The sequence below is a fragment of the Erythrolamprus reginae genome, chromosome 2, assembly GCF_031021105.1.
Source record: "Erythrolamprus reginae isolate rEryReg1 chromosome 2, rEryReg1.hap1, whole genome shotgun sequence".
In the NCBI taxonomy this organism is placed as follows: Eukaryota; Metazoa; Chordata; class Lepidosauria; order Squamata; family Dipsadidae; genus Erythrolamprus; species Erythrolamprus reginae.
Window position 1 is genome coordinate 147,364,224 of NC_091951.1, and position 22,677 is coordinate 147,386,900.

Here is a 22,677-nt window from a genome sequence, read left to right on the forward strand (position 1 = left end):
TAGGAAATTGAAATAAAGCAAGGGACTGACATAATCATTCTGCCACTCCAGTGATTACTTTATAGCTAACATTATCTTCAACCAAAACGATGAATCTATATATGGACATCACCAGACAAGAATGCATAGAAATAAAACTGATTACAATATTGCTAAAATGAGGTAGAGCAGCATCAAATTATAAAAAGAAAAATGGAAAGTCAGATCAGCATACCTGTTCATACCAAGTTGAAAGGCTGTAGGAATACCCACAGAAACAAGGCAATCAACAGAAGAATCAGTAATGTACTAACCAAGCTATGACAGTAAATCTGAAAGACAATACAGTTGCCAGCAGACTGAAAGGGGTCAATCTACATTCCGGTCCAGTCAGATTGAGGGCTGAAAGAGTACAGAATACAGAATAAAAGTTGGACGGAACCTTGTAAGTCATCTAGCCCAATCCCTTGCTCAAACAAGGAGACCCATACACCATAGATGGCACACGGAGCCCTCTGTGGGCATGTGAGCCCATCCTCCAGCTCATCTCCACCACACATGCAAGCGCCTCCCAACAGCCAGCTGATTTTCAGATCTGCCCTGTTTGTGGGAGATGTGCATGCATGCATGGGAGGGGGTACCTTTTTCTCTTCACTTTTTGCCCCCTGTGCCTTCCCAGATCTTTGGAGATTCCCCGCTCCAGCGCCATTTGGGGATGGGAGCCTTTTACTCCCTCCAAGCATTGTTTGGGATGGGAGGCTTTCCCCCCCTCCCAGCACTGTTTTGGGATGTGAAGTAAAAATAGGGAGATCATGTGCACATTCAGTGGGGTTGAGTTCGCATCTGCAGGTGGAGGGACGCACAGGAGTGGCATTTATTATTATTATTATTATTATTATTATTATTGCGACTTGTATGCCGCCCAGCTGCTTACGGACTCTGGGCATTATTGCATTATAGATATGGGCACACGGACAGCTACGACAGCACACACATGTGCACTTTCACTCGAGAGAACAAAGATTAACCACCATTGCTCTGTATCATTTTTGACAAGTGGCTATCCAGTCTCTTTAAATGGCGAAGCTCCTGCAACTTCCCAAGGCAAGCTGTTCCACTGGTGGATTGTTTTCACTGTCAGAAATATTCTCCTTAATTTCTAGGTTGACTCAGTTTCCACCCATTGTTCCTTGTCTGGCTTTTGGATAAAACAGGTTGAACGCCCCCTCCCTCTCCGGGACAGCCCCTCAAAATAGTGGAACCCTGCTATCATGTCACACCTGATACAACAGTCAAATTAATCCAATCTTAAAATCCACAGAACCCCAAAAAGACAAGGTAAAGCCATGCAAATATCACTAGGTATCAACTGCCAAGTGGGAAGCACAGCTTGAGGGGGGGAGGGGGGAGAGAACAGGAGGGCGCAAAAACAGCAGGGTGACCCACAAAAAACCAGGGGGGCGCCTGCAGTAAAAAGACCCTCAGCCTCCACCGTCTCCAGCCCTAATCTGCCTTCCCTCCTTTGTCTCAGGAGCAAAGCCCGAGGGTGGGGCGGGGGGAAGAGGTGGTTCGGTTTTACTTTCCTAGGAAGGGGCGGCCTTGCCCTTTCCCCACCAATGGAGCAGGAGATTTGCTCGACTGCGTCAAGTTCTCCTCCGGAAAGAACCGCGCAAACAAAACAACCCCCCCTGCCACTTCGCGACTGGCTTTCGCTCGCGTCCCTCCCTCAGGGTTGCCGCCGCGGACGCCAAGCGCGCGCCTCGGCACCAGCTCCAGCAAGGGCGCGACCGCTCCGAAAGTCACGACTGCTGCCTTGGCCGCCCTTTTGGCGGGAGGAATTTTTTTAAAAAAAAAAAAAAGAGGGAGAAGCCATTTTGAACCGTGGGGGCGCCGTGCCTCTGCTGCACGGGCTGCGTCCGAAAGGAAGAGCGGCCGCCCGAGTCAAGGACTGAGAACCCGCTCGCGTCCTTGGGAAGACGCTGCTGTCGGCTTCGTTGGCGAACGCTCTTCCTCCTCCTCCTTTGCAGCGTCCCTGTCCCTCCCTGCCCTTCCTCATTCCGCTTCGTCGCAGCCTCGCTTTTTTTTTTTTTAACATATTGGCTGCTCCCGCCGCCTCCTCCCACCAAATCGCCTGCACCGCCGGTCGCTCGCCGGCCCTGCATGCTTCCCGCTGGCCGCCCCTCCTCCCTGTTTGTTTCTCTCCTCCCCCCCTCCCTCTTTCTCCCGCCCGCCTGGGCCGCTGCGCCGTAATTGACATTTTCCATCTGACGGATTCTGGCGTTTTTCTCTCTCCTCCTGCCTGCCGTTGCTAGGGAAACCAGCGGCGGGGGTTGCCAGACGAGGGAGCGGTTAGCTGCCTTTTTAGGCTGCCTGTCTGCATCAATGTCACTTTCGCTAATGAACGGTGCAGGAAGGAGAGGGCTCCTCCTCCTGCGTTTTAATTACCCCCTCCCTTCCTAACATCCCGACGGCGCGCGGCAAAAGGCCGCGTTATAGTGTTAAATTAAGGGGAAAATAAAAGCTGCTTTGTAGCGCCGACCCTCTAACCTGCCAATGAAAGGTTTGCTTTCCTTTCTCGGTGTGCCAAACAATTCAAACGACGTGAGATCAACCGCCACCGACGTGGCTCCGGCCCTTCTCTTCCATTGCAGAATAGGAAATGGCCTTGGCACTGCCAACTGCATAGAGCCGCCCCGCAGAAGAATCCTAATCGGCTGCTTTGGTTTTGCCACAACAAATTGGATCCCTGCCCGGAGAAGGACTGAGTGGCAAATCTGGCTGTGACAATAACCAAAGGGTCTTCCGAGGATCAGACCAAGAGTCCCTTCAATTCAGCCATGAAGGCCAATGGTCCCTTTAATTCAGCCATTTCATAACCCAAGGATCTTGGCCACGTCAGATTCCCAAAACTGGTGATTTGGGAATCCTTCAGTGTTATTCGACTCTCCTTGGGCACCCAGGCTTCTCTCTTAACATCTGATTTATATATTTTAAGAACATTGTTTCTATCTCTGCCTGCCTGCCATCCTTTTTACACTATATAATCAACCTTAGTTAATTATCTTAACTTCTTTCACCAATGGATTCATTGGTGGAATACACCCCTTTGTATATATCAATCAGTAGCAAAGATGAAATTGAGCCAAAATAGGTGCTTAAATGAAAACCACCCAATGTCCATAAGAAGTTAAGGAAGGATGCCTCAAACCACCAGAAAGTAATGACAGACATCCTGAAATTTGTGGTGATGAGGTAATAAAAATCATAACTCTGGAGGTGTAACTGAAGCTGTAGGCTGTATTTATACAGTATATATGCAGGTCAGGAAGCCAAATAATTATAATGTAGTATAAAATATAACACAAATCTGGAATTTTGTCACTCATTTCAATTTTTGCAAGGGTTACATCATCATTATTATCATTATCAAAGTCAATATTTCATTGACCCATCTCACCCAATCAGACAGAGAAATGTGTTATAGACCATGTCAGTTAATGAATTTTGGACCGCCAGGGGGGGGGGCTCAGGAAAAGTGCCTTTTCTGTGGTTGCCCCCACTGTCTGGAATATTCTCTCCCAAGGTGAAGAAAAACCTCAAGATACAGATGGCAACATCACCTTTGAAGACCCTCCCTCCACCTTTTAACTTCTTATATCCTTGGCTTACCTGGCTCCTTTCATTGACGTATGGTACCTTTATATGGTTTTTATGCTTTTCAATGCACACTGCCCTGAGTGAGCGAGAGTGAGATGGCCATTATCTGAATTTGACAGATAGACAGGGTGATGGAAAGTAATTTAAGACCGACTTACAAATTGTGTGTGTGTGTGTGTGAATATGCAAGAGGATGTTATGATGTTGATGAACTTTTATTAGCCTAAAGCCAGGTTGACTCCCACAAGAGTTCTACTTACTACAAGCTATTAGGGAATGAAAGCAGAGGTCCTCCCCATAACTTTTTTTAATATGTAAATTTTATTTTTTTATTTTTTTATTTATTTATATGCTATCCAGCTCACCTAGAGGTGATTCTAGGTGTTTTGCAATCAATAAAAACAATATGAAACAATAAAATATTGATACAAATAATAACATTAAAACTAGCTTAAAATTGACATGGGAAAAGAGAGGTAAAGATGCAGATAGAGAGGAGGTGAGGCTATCCTAATTCAATAATCATCTCCAGAAGGACAAACCGCCATTGGAGTCTCGGGTCAATTGGCAGAGCCAAATTCTCAGCCATTTTCAGAATGCCAAAAGGATGGGTGAGGATCTCACCTGGGAGGAGCATGATATAAGAGTAGGAGCATAGTACAAAATTCAAATTAATGGGAAGGGAAAAGAAACAGGAAATAAAAATAAAGGGAAAAGAAAAATAAAGCATTGGGTTCCGTTTTTTTTCAGCACAGTAAAACTACAAAAGAGAATTAGAGACACTTTTTTTATTTTTACATTTTATTTAAGTACTGATCTTTTCTATAACAAAGGATTAAACAGCAAATTTCAAAATCAGAATTTCTTTTCTTTTTTTCTGTTTTGAGCATGAAGTCTGCATAGAAGTGGTTTCCAGGTACTATGGAAACAAAACTACATATACAGTATTTTCTATGATTAAAACAGTTAATTTTGCCATCTCTGCTAACTTCATTGCTTTCTTTCCATCCATTTTCCGGATTGACATATCTTTCCATTTTTGTGCATAAAGAATTCTCAATGCATGTATAATAACAAAGTTCCTTTTTTTTTTTTTGCAAGCTCCTTATCCAGTATTTCTAAGAAAAGCTTCTGATTTCAATTTTATACTCACTTTAAGAATCTTCTGCATTAAAACATAAATCTGGTCCTGATATGGTTTTATCACAAGTTTATCAAAGATGATACAACTATATTTTCAACAAACATTTGGGACACCATTATACATCTTTGACAATTTGTCACACATTAGGTGCAAATGATGCATAATTTTGTAAGTTTTCTTTCAGTATATTACTTATTGTAATTTCCAAACTATCTGTATATAGTTTCCTATTGCTCAAACATTATAACCAAAATTCTTTTCCCATTGAATAATACAATATTTTACATATTCATTTTCTAGATTCAATTTCAGCAACATTTTGTAAATCTTGCCAATTACCTGTTCATCATACGTGCTTGCTATGATGGATAAAATTGATTAATTTTTCCTGAAGTCCATATCTTTCAAAACTTTATACATAAAGACCCAGTTTAAATTGTCAAAGGCTTTCTTTGTATTCAAAAATATTAAAGATGCTTGTTTCTCATTACAGCATTGTAGGTATACAATAACATTCAGGACCATTCTCACATTATCTTTCAATTGTCCTTTGGGCAAAAAGCCGGATTGGACTTTATCATTAAAAGACTAAAACTATCTTGAGTTTTTCAGCCAATGTTGTACTAAAACGTTTCATTTAATAATGAAATTGGTCTGTACATTTTTTGTCAATAAAGCATCCTGACTCCTTTGGCGATAAAGCAATATAGTATTGGCTTTTTTCCAAGATTGAGGCACCTTAACTCCATGTGGTATGGAATTCATTATATCTTTCTTTTACAAGTTGATCTTCAAAACATTCATAATATTGGCTTTAGAGACCATCTTGACCTAATGTTTTGACTATTTTCAATTTTTAAACAGCATCTGATATTTCAAAGTTAGTTATCAATTCATTAATATTTGGTTTTCTGAAAGCTTTGGTAAATGTTTTTGTACCTAATCATCTATTCTTTTCAATATCCACTTCCTGCCTCTTATAGAGATTGAAGTGAAAATTATAAAGGAACTTTTTAATAGACTCATTGTTTGTCAGTAGAGTGCCACCTTCTTGAAATTTCTCTACCAGTTTCTTTTCTCTTTCTTTTCTTAGTTTGGATGCTATCCATCCTCATATATTTTTTTATTTTTTTTTTGTGAATTCAAAATATATTTCTTTCAACTCAGTTCAATTTTGTCTTTGTTTTGCAGATAGTCAACAAGGATAATTGCAGCCCCTCCCCATGACTCAAATTCCACCTTCTAGGGATTCCTTCTCCCCTTTCTTTGTACACAGATAAGCATGGAATAGTCTTTCTGTGTTTATGTGCAGAGAGACAAACCTGAAAGACAAACTTTCAGCCAAGGGATTGGACCTTCCAACTCAGAATTTTCCAGGTCAGAAGGAAGAGCCACATGGGCTGCAAATAAAGCAGAGAATAGAGATTTCACATCCCTGCATAATGAGAAATAGAATAGTTCAGTTATTTATTTGAAGAGAGTTTAAATTATATATTGGGACGTTGATACACTAAGGGCAAAATATGTTACGAGGCAATTGCTGAATTCCCTCTTAACCCAAATGCAATGGCTGAGAGATATTTGCAGAAAAAAATTGGAATACTGTAGATGTCTACTTTTTTATTGTTGTTTTAACAAAAGATTTTGCTTTCCTAGATAAAGTTCTGATTCAGAAATTGCTTATTTGAATGTACTGTATATTCCAAGAATGGATTTCTGCTTTAGAGCTTTTACGATTTGGAGATTTTAGCTTTTGAACACCTCATCCCTTACAAGTCTAACAAAAGTCTATCAACTTCCCCTTCTGTGCCATTCTAGAATTCAAATGGATAAATAAATAACTTTATTCTAAACTACTAGAGTCTGGGTTTTTGTTTGTTTGAAGCTAAAACCTTTTCTAATTACCACCAAGTATATACAATTGGGACTGAGAATCTGAAAACTGTCACAGAACATTCAGTAAACATCTTTTTTTTAAAATTAACAATTTACCTGTTTGTAGCAGCACAGAATTTAAGAGGCTAGATGTAAACCAATTAATCACGCTGTAGTTATTAAGTTACATTGTTAAAATGTAAATTGCCAAATATACAAAATAAATATTGCTATATCAAACCACCACATTTTTACTACCTAGCCATTGTTTAGAATTCATGCTTTTTGCCAGATTAATTGCTCTCCCTAGCTGTAATTCACTCATAAGAAATTATTTTTCCCTCTTACTCTACGGCCATGACAAAACTTGTAGTGTTTTATTTTTAAACCCAGGTTAATTACAAATTCAGTGTATAGAACAGAAGAACTAACATTGCTTCAGAGCCTTGGAGAGACCATTTTTTACCTTGTGTATTTGTGGGAAGTTCAGTATACATTTTTCACCTTGCTGAAGTGCAAGGATGAAGTTCTTGATTGCTGGAAACAACAGATCAAAGAACAATGAAATTCACAGTTCAAGAAACAGCCCTGTTACAGAAGCAATGGGTCTTACAGGCGTCACGAGCTGACTAGGAAGAAAGTTAGACATTTCCACTGACCGGTGACATTCCTTCATCCAATGTGAAAAATGCTTATAACCAATGGGACTTTTTATTGATTTTTTCCCACCAGTTTGAGAGTAGCAGTCTTGCAAAGGTACAGAATGGTGCAAAAGTGGTAGCCTGATTTATCTCATGTTACTGATCTCTTTTTGGCCACCTGAGTTGATATTTTTCAGACCCTGCTTAATTTTAAAAATCCCTACAAAACTGGTATTTCCCTTTGATGCATTCTACTGACCTCCTTGGACAGTGTTTCTGCACTGGCACAAGTTCGTGCCAATGAAGTAAAACTAAATCAAAATTCAACAAATTAAACTCAATATTAAAAGGACACCACCCGCCCTTCTGATGAATTACTACATGAGGGATCCTTGGTGCTCTGAGCTTTCTTTCTTGCAGACATTTCACTACCCTTACTAGGTAACATCATCAGTGCTAGTGAATGAAATATATAATGTCCTTCCTTGCTTGCAAGGAAAATACTTATTTATTTTTTATTTATTTTGTCCAATACACAATACATATTGAGGAGAATAGACATGAAGTATTATATATAAAGAAAAGATATAAAAATAGAGGAGAAAATATATGAAAGGGAGAAAAGATATATGATATACGAGATAAGGAGAGACAATTGGACGGGACAAAAGGCACACTATTGCACTTATGTATGCCCCTTACTGACCTCTTAGGAACTTGGAGAGGTCAATCGTGGATAGTCTAAGGGAGAAATGTTGGGGGTTAGGGGTTGACACTACTGAGTCAGGTAATGAGTTCCACGCTTGGACAACTCGATTGCTAATGTCATATTTTTTACAGTCAAGCTTGGAGCGATTAATATTAAGTTTGAATTTGTTGCATGCTCTTGTGTTGTTGCGGTTGAAGCTAAAGTAGTCATTGACAGGCAGGATGTTGCAGCATATGATTTTGTGGGCAATACTTAGATCGTGTTTTAGGCGTCGTAGTTCTAAGCTAATATATAACAGAAATTAATTTTCTATGCTCCCAAGGATTGTCTAAATTTCATTTTCTTGAAAAAAGTCAGGCTATTTCTGCCTGATATTTATAAAATTCGTACAATAGATTGGAAGAGTTATTAGGTCAAAATAGCAGTTCATATAAAGGGTGTAGTATATACATCACTGTCTCTAATTTCCCAAGTTCAAAAGGATGAATCCTTTATGTCTGGATTTCTTGCTACTGCATTTCTCTTCAAAAACATGAAGGACAAGGCATTTAGCTGGACTAAAAAGAAGGGTCTTCAATGGATGCACAGAAAACATTAAACCAATAGTTAGCAGATATAAAAATGTCCCTGCTGGCCTCTTTTCATGAAATAATGGAAGTTGTACTCTTACCTTTGAGATGGTTTATATATTTAACAGACTGACATTATCTGACAAATCTTACTGTCAAAATCCAAGGCATGAAGAGTCAAAGAAACATTTCCTCCAGGATGAAGTTTAATTGTCCAGGAGTACCAGGGAGAGTGGAAATCCAATAAAGATTAAGAGTAAATGTAAAATGACTAGTTTTAATCCAAGGTCCAAAGTCTCATTCACTGCCAAGCCAAAGACTAAAAGCACCAAGTTTGCAAGGTTGATTTATTTGCAAATAATAAATGATGCAAGAAACAGAAATACAGATATAAAATATGTTTTATATCATAGATCTAGTTATAAAAGAAAAAAATACATTCGGTGTCTCTTGTATCAATAGTGGTTTTTATTTTTGAAAAAGCAACTGGATTAATTTTTTGAGGAAAAGAAGATGTTTTGTTTCCTACCTGGAACATCAGTTGTATCTGATGCTATGGGACATAGAAGGACTGTTATTGATAGTTTAAATTAGTTGTGGGGGAGTATAAAAGTTCTGACAGGATGGTGGGAGGGGGAATAGAAAGATTGTGCTTTCTTTGCAGTCAATTGTTCTTAACACTCTCTGAGAGCCATTGTGGTTACTTAGGGTTTTATATATGACCTCAGGATCACTCTGCATCAGAGGTGTGGAATCTTCTTGTATCCTTTATTGTAAACTGGGAAGCAAAATGTCTTTTGCATTTTCCTCATTCCAAGTTGCTTTTTCAAAAATAAAAACCACTTTTGATACAACTATGACCTGGATTTACTGAGAATCTTCATAGACATTCAGAGTCTCTTATTCTTACAATACTACTCAAGTATTGAAAGCATTTTGACAGGTAGATACACAAAGGGGAAATTAAAATGGTGGCCCCAATTGTAACTTGAAGTCCCTTTTCAATATGCTTCTGTGACATTGGCACAATAAGAAAAGAGGGGAGGATTCAATCTACACTTTTGCCCACCACTTTGGATCCTCCATTATGAATCTGTTTGTATTTTGCAGTGCTAGGTCTGCTTGGAGAACATGTGTGATGATTGGATTCTACAGTGCTGTGTTATTTGTATCTGAGTAATTATGTTGGTATATAAACAAATAGAATACGGTTATAGCCTGAGACATGCATTGCTGATCATAATGCAGGTGCTGATGGGTTTTTTTGACTTATTGTGCCATGCAAACTCCGAGTCCTCGGAGAGGGGCGGCATAGAAATCCAATAAATAAGTAAGTAAGTAAGTAAGTAAGTAAGTAAGTAAGTAAGTAAGTAAGTAAACAAACAAACAAACAAACAAATAAGGTCGCCCGCATGAGATATCACTTCAGCCGCATGCGCAGAAGCACAATCTCGCATGGGGTGCTTGCACACATGTTGGGCATGCGCGCACCTGCGCCAGCCTCAGGATCCCGTACTGGAAGGGAAAAGTAAGTGGAACCCTTCGCTATCCTCGGGGTTATATGTGCCCCTGACATCGCTCCACCCCACACCCCAGGGAGGAGCACTCCACTATTTGAGAAGCACTGATTTAGATAAAGTAAAAAAATATATAAATCTTAAGTGACTGCACAAAAGGAAAACGCCATAACATGTTGTGAATGTAGAGATAAGTGGCAAACAAAATATTTAGAATTTTCCACATCCACCTGTTTCTCCTCCTTCTGTTTCTCACAGCATTTGTAATACATACATACATACATACATACATACATACATACATTCCATGCATATACATGAAAAAGAAGACAGATTCGTGCTTCAAGGAGCACATACTGAAAATGTCAAGACTAAAAAAAAACCAGGAAAAAGAATCATAAGAATGGGGGGGAAAACAAAGGGTGGAACTGGGAAAATGCCTCCTTTTATAGAGTAGCTTGGTTTCAATTCACTCTGGGCTGAACATTGAAGGGTTAAAACCTTTATGGAAAGGTGGAGTTTAACGATTTGTTCCCCCATAATAAATTGTCAAGGCATATGTGTCTGCAGGCATTTTATTCTGCAGGCATCCTTCCTGCCACCTTCCTCCTCCCCCCCTGCAATGCCCCCACTTGGGCAACGCTTTGTGCAGCTGTTTGTATGGCATCACATGTCCCATTGTTTCTCTTCACCAGCTGCCGTGATTAGAACTCCCTTCCATAGGAGAGGGCAATGTACATCTCCTTTATGCGACTGCAACAACCCAAAGCAATCATTGGGTTCAGCCCTGACGTACCTTGTGAACAAATGTTGCCTTTGGAGTGGCCATGTCTACATCTATTGTCGGCAAGGAAAGAAGGGGCAAACAGCTTCTGCCAGGAGAGAAGGGGCTTCGTTGAATATTATCACATGAATGCAACAATCAAAGCTTGAATAATGCTAATTCCTGTGGGGCCCTAAAGCTCTGCTTTTGCTTCCATTCCTTTTCTTCTTCTTTTTTCCTACCCAAAATCCTTAACCCTTGGGTATTATTTTCAAATTAATTACTCTCATTACATTAATTGTGTGAGTGGCTGGTCTATTATTTTCCACCATTCTTCCATGCAGGAAGCGTAACTGCATGTTGCTAACGCCACGTTATCCAAGGATCATTGTGCAACAATAAATCAGCAAAATAACGCCGCTGCCCTGGCATGTGCGATCCTTGCTCAGCAATTAATAAATAATAATAATAATAATAATAAATGCTTCTTGCAGACACCACTTCTCCTAGCAACACGGTGCTGGTAATTTTTTTCCCTCTTGATTGTGGCAAGTCTGCTTTAAGGGTCTCAAATGATAAGGGGACATGTTATGGTTCATGATATATGTCCGCAAACCACACAATCATGCAGACATGCTAAGCAGCCAATGGGCACAAGAAAAAGGATCCATGCTGTCTTGGAAACAGGACAGTTGCAGCAACACATATTCTGCCTCTCTTTTATAGGCAGCTTCTTACTTGTGATTTTGCAGAAATGACAGGATGGCTCCCTATCCAACTGCACAACATGGTCACCGAGGCTTTGCAATCACAATGTCTCCTTGCACCATGACATTTGCTCAGTTGCCAGAAAGTCTCTTGCCTGGGCACTTAGAAAGGCATTGCTCCCTTATGGTTCAAGGAGGGCAACGAGCCTCTCTCCATCTCCCAGTCCTGGGCTCTGGTCTTAACAGTCTACTGGCAAGACCAGGAGGAGGTATGTGGATGCAGAATCGCTGGCATCACTGCTATTATAGATCACAGAGTTTGCAAAGCAACTGAAGCTTGCTTTCAAGCTGATTTGAAGTTTTTAAAGATTTTCAATGTATTTGTTGCTTTTAACAACTGACTTCCACTCATACTGTTTCCTGTAAATGCCTTTGGAATATTTTTTTGAAAGCGGAACAACCTTGAACTAAATACACTCAAAACTGTAGAAATGGTGGTGGACTTTACAAGAAAATCTACTATACTACCACTTCTTAAAATACCAGACAACACAATATCAACAGTAGAGTCTTTCAAGTTTTATCATATCTCAAGACTTAAAATAAACACCTAACGTCAAAAATGTCATCAAAAATGCACAACAAAGAATGTTCTTTCTGCACCAACTCAGAAAGCTCAAATTGCCCCAAAAGTTGGTGATTCAGTTCTACAGAGGAATTATTGTGTCTGCCATCTGCACCTCCATAATTGTTTGGACAAAGGCAAACTTCAATGAATAATTAGAACTGCAGAAAAACAATTGCTACCAACCTGCCTTCCATTGAAGACCTGTATACTTCATGAATCAAAGAGGGCTGTGGAAATATCTATAGACCCCTCACATCCTGGACATAAATTTTTTCAACTTCTACCCTCAAAATGATACTATAGGGCTCTGCACACCAGAACAAGAAGACACAAGGACAGTTTTTCCCCTAGTGCTATCACTCTGCTTAACAACTAATTCCTATACTGTACAATAATTTACTAAGATTGTATTACTATTGTTGTTCTCTTCGTTACGAATATCTATTTCTTCCAACTTATTACTATAACCATGTTGCTTGTGTCTTTCAATTATATTGTTTTTATTTGTTTCTTAGTACGATTTGATAGCTTATTAGTAACCTTGACAGGACAGGAGAAACATCAACTATCTATTTTTTCTAACAAGATGAGAACAATAACATCTTGCTACTTCTGAACCCAAACTTTTTTTCCCCTGGGAATTGAGCAAAAACTGGGCAGAAGAAGCACAGGCACATTTTCTCAGTATTTTTCAGCAAGTATCTCTTTTTAAAAACTTTCAAGTTTTCATTTAGATGTAAGATGGCCAGAACTTTATACCCCCAAACCCAGGCCTTGTTCACATCAGTGATACTACTCCATCTCCATGCTGTACAGTGCAGTTTACACCCTCTGCTCAAAATAATTTTAAATTGTGTTGCCCAGTTAACCAATGGCTGCTTACTTTGGGCACACACATATGTGGGCACTGTGATTCCTGATGATTTCCTTTGTTGGTGAATGGCATAAGTAAATTCAGAATGCACTCTGAATCAAGAGGCTGAAGAGTTTTTAAGGGTAATGAGAATGAATCAGATCCCAGTCTCAAGACAAAAGGAGCATCTCAGGTAGTTTCCTTTGTGGAACCCTTTGAGGAATGGACCATTTCCTGTTCTAGAACTGACATTTCAAATTTTGTGAACAGATTGTTCCATTTTTTATCTTGGTCCCCATTGTGCCACTTTTCACAACAGAGTGGGTTCCTCCCGGTTTGGACTAGATCACCTGAACTGGCAGCTACCCACTGGTGATGTTATTCTCAGTGCCGGTTAGTACACGCCACCATCTTTTGGGGGGAATTTTCCACTATTTAGATGGCTTCTCCCCTTCCACTGCTTGAAAAAAGGCCTTACTACCTTCCCCGGGATTAAAACTGACCTTTATGTCTTTCCCTGAAGCACAGCTGATCAGCTCTTCAGCTGCGTTTCTGGCTGATTCCTGCTACAGAGCATGCATGGAAGTCAAATTGCACTAGGGGATGCGTGCATGAGCAGACCAAGCATGCATGCACAAAACATTGCGATGAAAACCGGTGGGGAAGGTAAGTGGAATCCACCCCTGCATGGAACCTTCACGTAAATGCTACTTATATTACTTGTCTAAGAATTACTGGCAAACATTTAAGATGCATGGCTAAGAACAAAGCTACTTTTCAATTTGGAAAATGCTGTAAATGAGATTGACCCAATTTGCAAGAAGGGCCTGTTGTAGAGTCAGACTCAAGCTGTTGGATTCCATGATTAAATATTGGCATTTCCACCACCGTCCACACCATGAGAGGAGATATATGCAGGGTTCCTCAAAGACAATACTCAGGTTCTGTTTGATTGTCAACTATATGTCCTGCTTAGGCTTAGATACCTAACATCCCTGCTTGTGAGAAAGGGCCACTGGGATCTAAATCACAGATTGTCTTATTTCCTCCTGGCTTTTAATCAATAGACCATGAGCAGAACTGCTTTATAGTTAAGGCGGTTGAGTTAAGAAGATGTTACATTGAAAGATTGGGGTAAAGATGGTGTGTGTCTGAATGCTGATTCCTTGTATTTACCATAGATGCATATTATTACTGTATTTTCTTTTATCTATTTTACCCTGAAATTAGATTCCATATTTTATTTTTGTTTATATTATGATGCGGTCATAAGACTAAATCAATTTATCTATGTTGTCTGTATGTCTATATCTCTCTATACAGTGTGTGTGTGTGTGTGCGTGTGTTTATCGAATCATCCTGGTATACCCAAATATTGGAGGGAGCGTACTGCTTCCTTTTTACTTTTTGTAGTATGCTCGGTCCCATATTTGGGTATACCAGGGTGATTCGATAGGGGGGGAAAAACATATAACTCTTCCCTGGTACAAGCTGAGACAGGAGGAGAACCTTGGCCTAGAGGTTAAAAGCTACTGCCTTATAAGGCAGACTGCCCAGGTTCAAATCCCAGTAAGGATATGGCTAGCTGATGAGAGATAAATAGCTTGAAATAGATCTATACTAGTCTCCCTTCATTTTAATTATCAGCAAAAATATCTTACATACATGCACACACACACAAACACACATACAAAGAGACAATATCTATATTGTTTGCTTTAATGGAATAGAATGGAAATCATTTCTTTTTAAGACGTGTCTAGCCGTTTGAGCCTTTTTTGAATCTGAACAAGAATGGTGCATACTTTATTTGTCTCACATTACTGCACATAAGTCCCTGAGCAGAGATTACCCTGCATGCCAAGAAAATATCATGCATTACTCTAATACTGTGGCAGGTCTGCACTACAAATGAGCTCCTTTTCTTTGCTAACTTCATTACACTTCAGTGAATTCTGAGATGCCTCTGGTAATCGGTGCCTCCATTCACTTCCTCCGTTTTGTGTTTAGTAGGAAAATATTATCTGTCTTTGCTGTGATCCATGGCTACTTGAAGGAAGGAAGGCAGTGCTATTTCTTCATGGCTGAGGTTTTTCTAAATTTTTTGAAAAGCAATAGACAGAATATTTCCTCCTTTCTCCTCTGACATCAATAGCTCCTGTAATCTGGGATGAACAGATTAGTACCATTATTTTTATTTATAAAGCACTGCAGCAAACATTCTGGCTCATTTGGACTGATCCAAGCAGCTCAGTTCAGCGTGGTTTGTTCTTGTGAAAAAACTTATAAAATATTTGAAATGTGTAAAGTTTTTGAATACATGGAGCACTGTAACCTTGCAGAGCTGGTTCCACATTTAAGAAAGGAACGTAAACTCTGTTTTAGCAAGCAAAATTCCTCCTTTTCCTCTTTCTACTGTTCACTTGCTAGCTTGAATGGTTATGAGCTAAAAGTGTGGTCAGGAACGACAGTACATAATCTTGCCTATAATATTTTATTATCTATGCTTAGAGGGTTTCTAAGCACCATTAGATATTTTGATGCAGTTTTGAATTCATCATGAAATCAGAGAGAAGCAGATAAGGGACAACCCTCGCATACTGCTCTTTATGTACCCTGCTTCTTATTCTGGCTTTTACACGAACCCGTTCTGAGCAAGATTTCTATATGTTTCCCTAACACAATTGCTTTCCTTTCTATTCTCACAAGAGCAGAGAACGCCGTATGAGGGCAAATTGCCCCCCTCTTCTCTCAAAGATTTCCAGTGCTTTATATTGCCAAAGGTTAGCAGACTAAAAAAGGCCACAGCTCTCTGGCCTTTCCCTCTTGATTTACAGGGCAATGGGTTAGGCAGGTGGGTAGAGGAAAGCATATTTCCAGAGGTTGATTGACAGTGTTACCTGGGCTCCAGGTTCTTGGCTTCAACCATATGCAGTATTCCAAGTATGGCCTTGGTACAATGCAATACAAAAGGATGTTGAGACTCTAGAAAAGATGCAGAAAAGAGCGACAAAGATGATTAGGGGACTAGAGGCTAAAACATATGAAGAATGGTTGCAGGAACTGGGCATGAATATCTTTGGGACCGCCTTCTGTCGTATGAATCCCAGCGACTGGTTAGGTCCCACAGAGTTGGCCTTCTCCAGGTCCCGTCGACGAAACAATGCCGTCTGGCAGGGCCCAGGGGAAGAGCTTTCTCTGTGGCGGCCCCGACCCTCTGGAATCAACTCCCCCTGGAGATTAGGATTGCCCCCACCCTCCTTGCCTTTCGTAAATTCCTTAAAACCCACCTCTGTCGTCAGGTATGGGGAAATTGATTCCCCTGGGCCGTTTCCGTTTTATGTATGGTTTGTATGAGATGTATGATTCCTTTTTTATTAAGGGTTTTAAACTGTTTTAATTATTGGATTTGTATTGTTTTTGTTGTTGTGAGCTGCCCTGAGTCTTCGGAGAAGGGCGGCATACAAATCTAATAAAATAATAATAATAATAATAATAATAATAATAATAATAATAATAATAATAATGGCTGGTTTAATGAAAAGAAGGACTAGGGGAGACATGACAGCAATGTTTCAATATTTCAGGGGTTGCCACAAATATGTGAAACTATTCTCCAAAGTACCTGAGGATAGAACAAGAAGCAATGGATGGAAACTAAACAAGGAGAGAAGTAACTTAGAACTAAGGAGAAATTTCCTGACAGTTGGAACAATTAATCAATGGAATAGCTTGCCTCCAAAAGTTGTGAATGCTCCACATGTTTTTAAGAAGATGTTGGATAACCATTTGTTTGAAATAGTGTAGGGTTTCCTGCCTAAGCAGGGGGTTGGACTAGAAGACTTCCAAGGTCCCTTCCAACTCTGTTGTTGTTGTTGTTGTTGTTGTTGTTGTTGTTATATTATTGTTGTTGTTGTTGTTATTATTATTATTATTATTATTATTATTATTATTATTATTATTATTTTCATTTTGGTTTCAAGCAACAGCACTGAGTAGGCAGGAGACGTATTTCCCCTAAAAACAGAATTGGTGGGGATTACTGGTTGCAGAAGAAATCTCAATTAAGAGCTGGAGCAACTTTAAGGGTAGGGGAAAGATTCCTACTTGCTGCCCCAAACATAGCAACCTTCTGTTCTGTCCTTGTTCAAATTTGCTTCACAGCATAACCATTGTGACCTGTCCTTAGTTAGGCAGGCTATTTTCCTCTTTGGTGATTTATAGCATCATCCGACCATTCCTGTGCCGACATAACAATAATCAAGACAGGTCTTATGTTGCCATAACAATATAAATCACTGGAAAGGAAATGGCCTCAATGAGAAATATCCAGTTGATATGGAATATGGGGGGCATGTGCAAAAAACACTGATTTTCTATTAACAATTTAAACAGGGTAAGGGGGTTATGGGTAGGAGAAATGTCATATGGAACCAAAGTTATAGCAAAAGCTTGGAAAACCTTGCACAAATATGTATTTCCTTACCTTGCAAACCCTAGCATACATCTCTATCTTAATTGCATCAGCTGCTGCACTTTTAGATCTGCCCCAGGAAAGGGAAGACTTCCCTTCCCTTCTGATCTTAACAGAAAATGTTCTTGAGAGGCAGATCGTTAATAATTTAACTGATAAGTTAAATGAAACTAACAATAAAACCCAAGCAAAAAATCTTCGGAGCAGGCTACAGGTTTAAGGTAGATGATTAAGTGTTGCAATAAATTTTAATGTGAATATCCTGTGTATTCAAGCCACTGCATTACTTAATTGTACAGCGTTTGAGAGGAATGATGCAGGAGAAGATCAGGAGGCTGACCTGTCAGCCTCCCTGGCCCTGCTTTGGCTTTCCATTCTTGTTTAATAATAACAATAATAATAACAACAGAGTTGGAAGGGTCTTGTAGGTCTTCTAGTCCAACCCCTGCATTCACAACTTCTGGAGGCAAGCTGTTCCACTGATTAATTGTTCTAACTATCAGAAAATTTCTCCTTAGTTATAGGTTGCTTCTCTCCTTGATTAGTTTCCACCCATTGCTTCTTGTCCTACCCTCAGGTGCTTTGGAGAATAGGTTGACTCCCTCTTCTTTGTGGCAACCCATGAGATATTGCAACACTACTATCATGTCTCCCCTAGTCCTTCTTTTCATTAAACTAGCCATACCCAGTTTCTGCAACTGTTCTTCATATTTCCCATGTGCCTGTTTCATACATCGTTGTGTCCTTTACTTCAGTGCTAATTCAAGTGCCAATAGAGTCAAGGTAAAATGAACTTTTTTGAACACCACCATTGTGGACTTCAGAAAAGAGAATAGGTAAGAGAAGGCAAGACTTGGGATTGCAAAAAAAAATAATGTTGAAATATTGGTCTGACTCAGCTGAAGGAGGAACCCCCACTTTAGACTACATCAAACATTCAAATCAACATAGAGAAGAATATGTAGAATATTCTACAGAACAGTAGAATAACCAACACTAGCTTTAGAAGTGAAAAATTGTGGTATCACTTCCTCTGGGCATATCAAGAATCGGTTTCACTCTTTTTCACTCAGAGTAAGATTGTCACTGAATCCCAGGAGTTCAATTGCCTAATGAATTATTTTGAAAAACATTTTAACAGGGTACATGCATATTTACAACATGTATTTGAGATGTAGCAGAGAATAGAAGAAAAATGTTATCTAGTTTCTAAGCTAATCTTCTTAAATTTTCAATACTTGTCTGAAAAGAAAGAAGGAATAAAGAGCAATAACCACATACAGTATTTCTAGAATTTGTCACACAAAGCAAAATAAAGAATCTTGCATCATTAAGTAAAGCACTTGTGGGTGGTTTTTTTTAAAATCACTCTTCACCATTTTTTTTTTTTTTTTGCCACAATGGGGAATGCTCAAAGTGATGAATATGGTCATATTCTAATTATTCAGTTTTGAATGTTAGGCCCTTTTAAAGGATTAGTGATAATAGATAGTGATGGGTGAACCCAACGGTGTTCGGGTTCGGCAAGTTCGGACAAACTTTACGCAAAATTCGGCCAAATCTGAACTGAACCCAAACCCGAATGGGGAATCCCACCAAGATATTCCGGGGGCAGAGCTTTGATGTCACGTATACCGATAGGTTGCTAAGGACGCCAAGGTGATCACTTCCTGGATTCCATGGAATCCAGGAAGTGATCAACTTGGCGTCCTTAGCAACCTGCTGATGACGTCAAGGCTCCGCCCCCGGAATCTCTTCGTGGGAGGGATTCCCCAGCTCCTTCAAAGGGACGTTTATTTTTACGTGAAAGGACCGCTCTTTGCTTGCAGCGCCACTATGGTGTCGTTTCACGTAAAAATAAACAATATCCCATTGTTTTACGTCCTTTCATGTAAAAATAAACATTTTACATGAATCCAGGAAGCGATCACCTTGGCGTCCTTAGCAACCTGCCAGTGACGTCAAAGCTTCGAACGCTGAACGCAACCCCGAACTTTGCCTGAAGTTTCAAAAAAAATTGGGTTCGTGTTCAGCATACTGAACACTGCAAAATTCGGTACAGACTCGAATTGTGCGGGTTTGGTTCGCCCATCACTAATAATAGATTATGTGTCAAGGTTCCAAGTAGCATCCAAACTAAATCAGAGTCCAAGTCAAAGTATTCCTCAAAGTTCCAATATATTGCTGGAGCCATACTGGCACCTACACTGGGAAACCTGAATCTGAGCTTTCCACCCAGTTGAAAGTTCACATCCCTTGTTGGTTCATATTTAAATGGTTGTCCACTAGGACTGCAAGATCCCCCTCATAATTACTACTATTGAACCAGGTACTCCCTATACTATACTTGTACATTTGGTGTTTTCCCCCATAAATGTAGAAGATAGCCGCTCTGAGTCTACGGAGAGGGGCGACATACAAATCTAATAGATAGATTGATAGATAGATAGATAGATAGATAGATAGATAGATAGATAGATAGATAGATAGATAGATAGATAGATAGATAGATTTTCATTTATTTGGATTTGTATGCCGCCCCTCTCCGAAGACTCGGGGCGGCTCACAACAAGTGAAAAAATAATCCAATACATAATCCAATTAATTAAAATATTAAGTTTAAAAAACCCCTATACTAACATACACACACACAAGCATACCATGTATAAATTCAGCGGGCGAGATGTTTAGTTTCCCCATGCCTGACGGCAAAGGTGGGTTTTGAGAAGTTTACGGAAGGCAGGAAGAGTAGGGGCAGTTCTGATCTCCGGGGGGAGCTGGTTCCAGAGGGTCGGTGCCGCCACAGAGAAGGCTCTCCCCCTGGGGCCCGCCAACCGACATTGTTTAGTTGACGGGACCCGGAGGAGGCCCACTCTGTGGGACCTAATCGGTCGCTGGGATTCGTGCGGCAGAAGGCGGTCTCGGAGATATTCTGGTCCGATGCCATGAAGGGCTTTAAAGGTCATAACCAACACTTTGAATTGTGACCGGAAACTGATCGGCAGCCAATGCAGACTGCGGAGTGATGGTGAAACATGGGCATACCTGGGTAAGCCCATGACTGCTCTCGCAGCTGCATTCTGCAAGATCTGAAGATAGATAGATAGATAGATAGATAGATAGATAGATAGATAGATAGATAGATAGATAGATAGATGATAGATAGATAGATGATAGATAGATAGATAGATAGATAGATAGATAGATAGATAGATAGATAAAACTTTTTCACTATTAAATTTCATTTTGTGAGATAGTGGCCAATGTTCAGGTCTGTCAAGATCCTTCTGTGTTTTAAACCTATCTTCTGGAGAGTTGACTATTCCTGCCAGCTTGATGTTTTCTGCAAATTGGATGAGTTCTCTATCTATCTATCTATCTATCTATCTATCTATCTATCTATCCCTATCCATCTATCCATCCATCCATATCTCTCTCTCTCTCTCTCCCCCCTCATCATTGATGAAGATATTAAATATACTGGGCCAAAGACAGAGCCTTGGTGAACCCCACTGCATTCTTCCATCCATGTAGATTTCAATTTACTGAAACACATTTCAATTGATTCATTTGATAATTCCATATACTGAACAAAATTTTGGATGAGAATGGGGATAATTGTCCCTTGTTGCCTTTCCCTTAGAAACCTTGCTGGAACCTGTTTCTCGCCCTATACTGCATGTAATTAAATGTATGCTTATTATACTCATTATGAGTAGCTATAAAAAGCAAAATACCCTGTAAGTAGTTGTAAGCACAGTGTTGTCTTTCAGTAATCTGGGCAAAGATCCCATTGTCAGCTCTAGAACCATCTTTCATTGGAGTCTTCAGGGCTGCCACAGCGGTGAATGGGCAAGATGTGGGAATGGGACAGGAGTGGAGACAGTGTGGGGTGTGTAGTCATAACAACATTATTTTGATTCTGTTGGGTGTGTTACTTGGAATCCTGACATCCATTATGGTTTGGAAGGATATAATGGATGAGATTTGAGGGTTATCTAAATATTCCAAAAATGTAAGGGCTGCTGATATTTCAAGTTTCGTTTTTGTATTGGACACAATTCATAATTTGGTCCACAACATTTGTAAATTCTAGCTTGTACAGTCAATGGTGAGTATCTGGAAATTGCCCAGTTGTTTATTTACATGGTAAGCCAAGAGTTAGTATATTGGTCTAGTTAGTCTAGTTGGTCTATTGGTATAGATCTAGTGGTCTAATATAGCCAGTTTAATCTAGTGGTTAAGGCATCCGACTAGAAACCAGAAGTCCATGTGTTCTAATCCCACTTTAGGCATGAAATCCAGCTGGAGTGGAATGGAATAGAATAGAACAGAACAGAACAGAACAACTTTGTTGTCACTTTGAATGTACACTAATCAGCATACATTAAAATGAGATTTCATTACATACAACTCTCAAAGTGTCACCACCTCTAATATACACTACATAAACAATGTAGAAGATATGTACATTACAATTAAAGGACAAATATTAGCTGTATTTGTTAATTATTTACAAAAATAATAAAGGTGGATAAGAGTTATAAAAGTTATAAAAGCCTGTTTATGCTGGAATTAAACAGATGAAGAAAAGCACTAGTTTTATATTCTCATTCTTTGGATTCCCTCAAATTCTAATAGAAAACAGGAACCTCCTGATGAGATAAATGCCACAAAGCCCATCCAGCATGAGAAACAAAATAGAGCATTTGGAGAACATAAAGCTAAAAAAACCCAAAAAAACCAAGCTTGCCAGAAGAAAATAGATGTAGGTAATTCTAGAATAAAGACTTTACTCTAAATATTAATGAAGCTCTTTCTGACTTGCACAGCTTACCTATGGGTAAATGTTTCCTTGTACTTATTTTCCAGAGATTAAAGATAGGAACACTTGCAGTGTTACGAAAACATGAGGCAAAGGCTTTAATCATGAGTGTTACAGCTCCTTTCAGCTGCTTCTTGATGAGGTGCATGTAAATCTCACTGAGTTTGTTTGCTTACACGCAGCTGAGGTGGAGGCTCCCTTATGCTAATCTCAGCCACTCTTCCCTAAACATTCATTTGCAGATATATTTCTGTTGATGGTGATGATGTTATTTATACTGGAAGGTATAAAATTGTGCTTTATTACAGTAACAATTAATTTTTAGGAAGCCAAGTC

The 22,677-nt window shown here is 39.6% G+C and overlaps 1 long non-coding RNA gene across 1 annotated transcript; it reads right to left on the reverse strand.

The window, feature by feature from the left end:
* Positions 1–14,764: 14,764 nt before the first annotated feature.
* LOC139158617 (uncharacterized) lies at positions 14,765–22,444 on the reverse strand. The gene is made up of 3 exons (XR_011557723.1): positions 22,354–22,444; positions 15,943–16,027; positions 14,765–15,207 (listed from the first exon to the last, which is right to left on the reverse strand). It is a non-coding gene; the product is annotated as an uncharacterized lncRNA (long non-coding RNA).
* Positions 22,445–22,677: the final 233 nt, after the last annotated feature.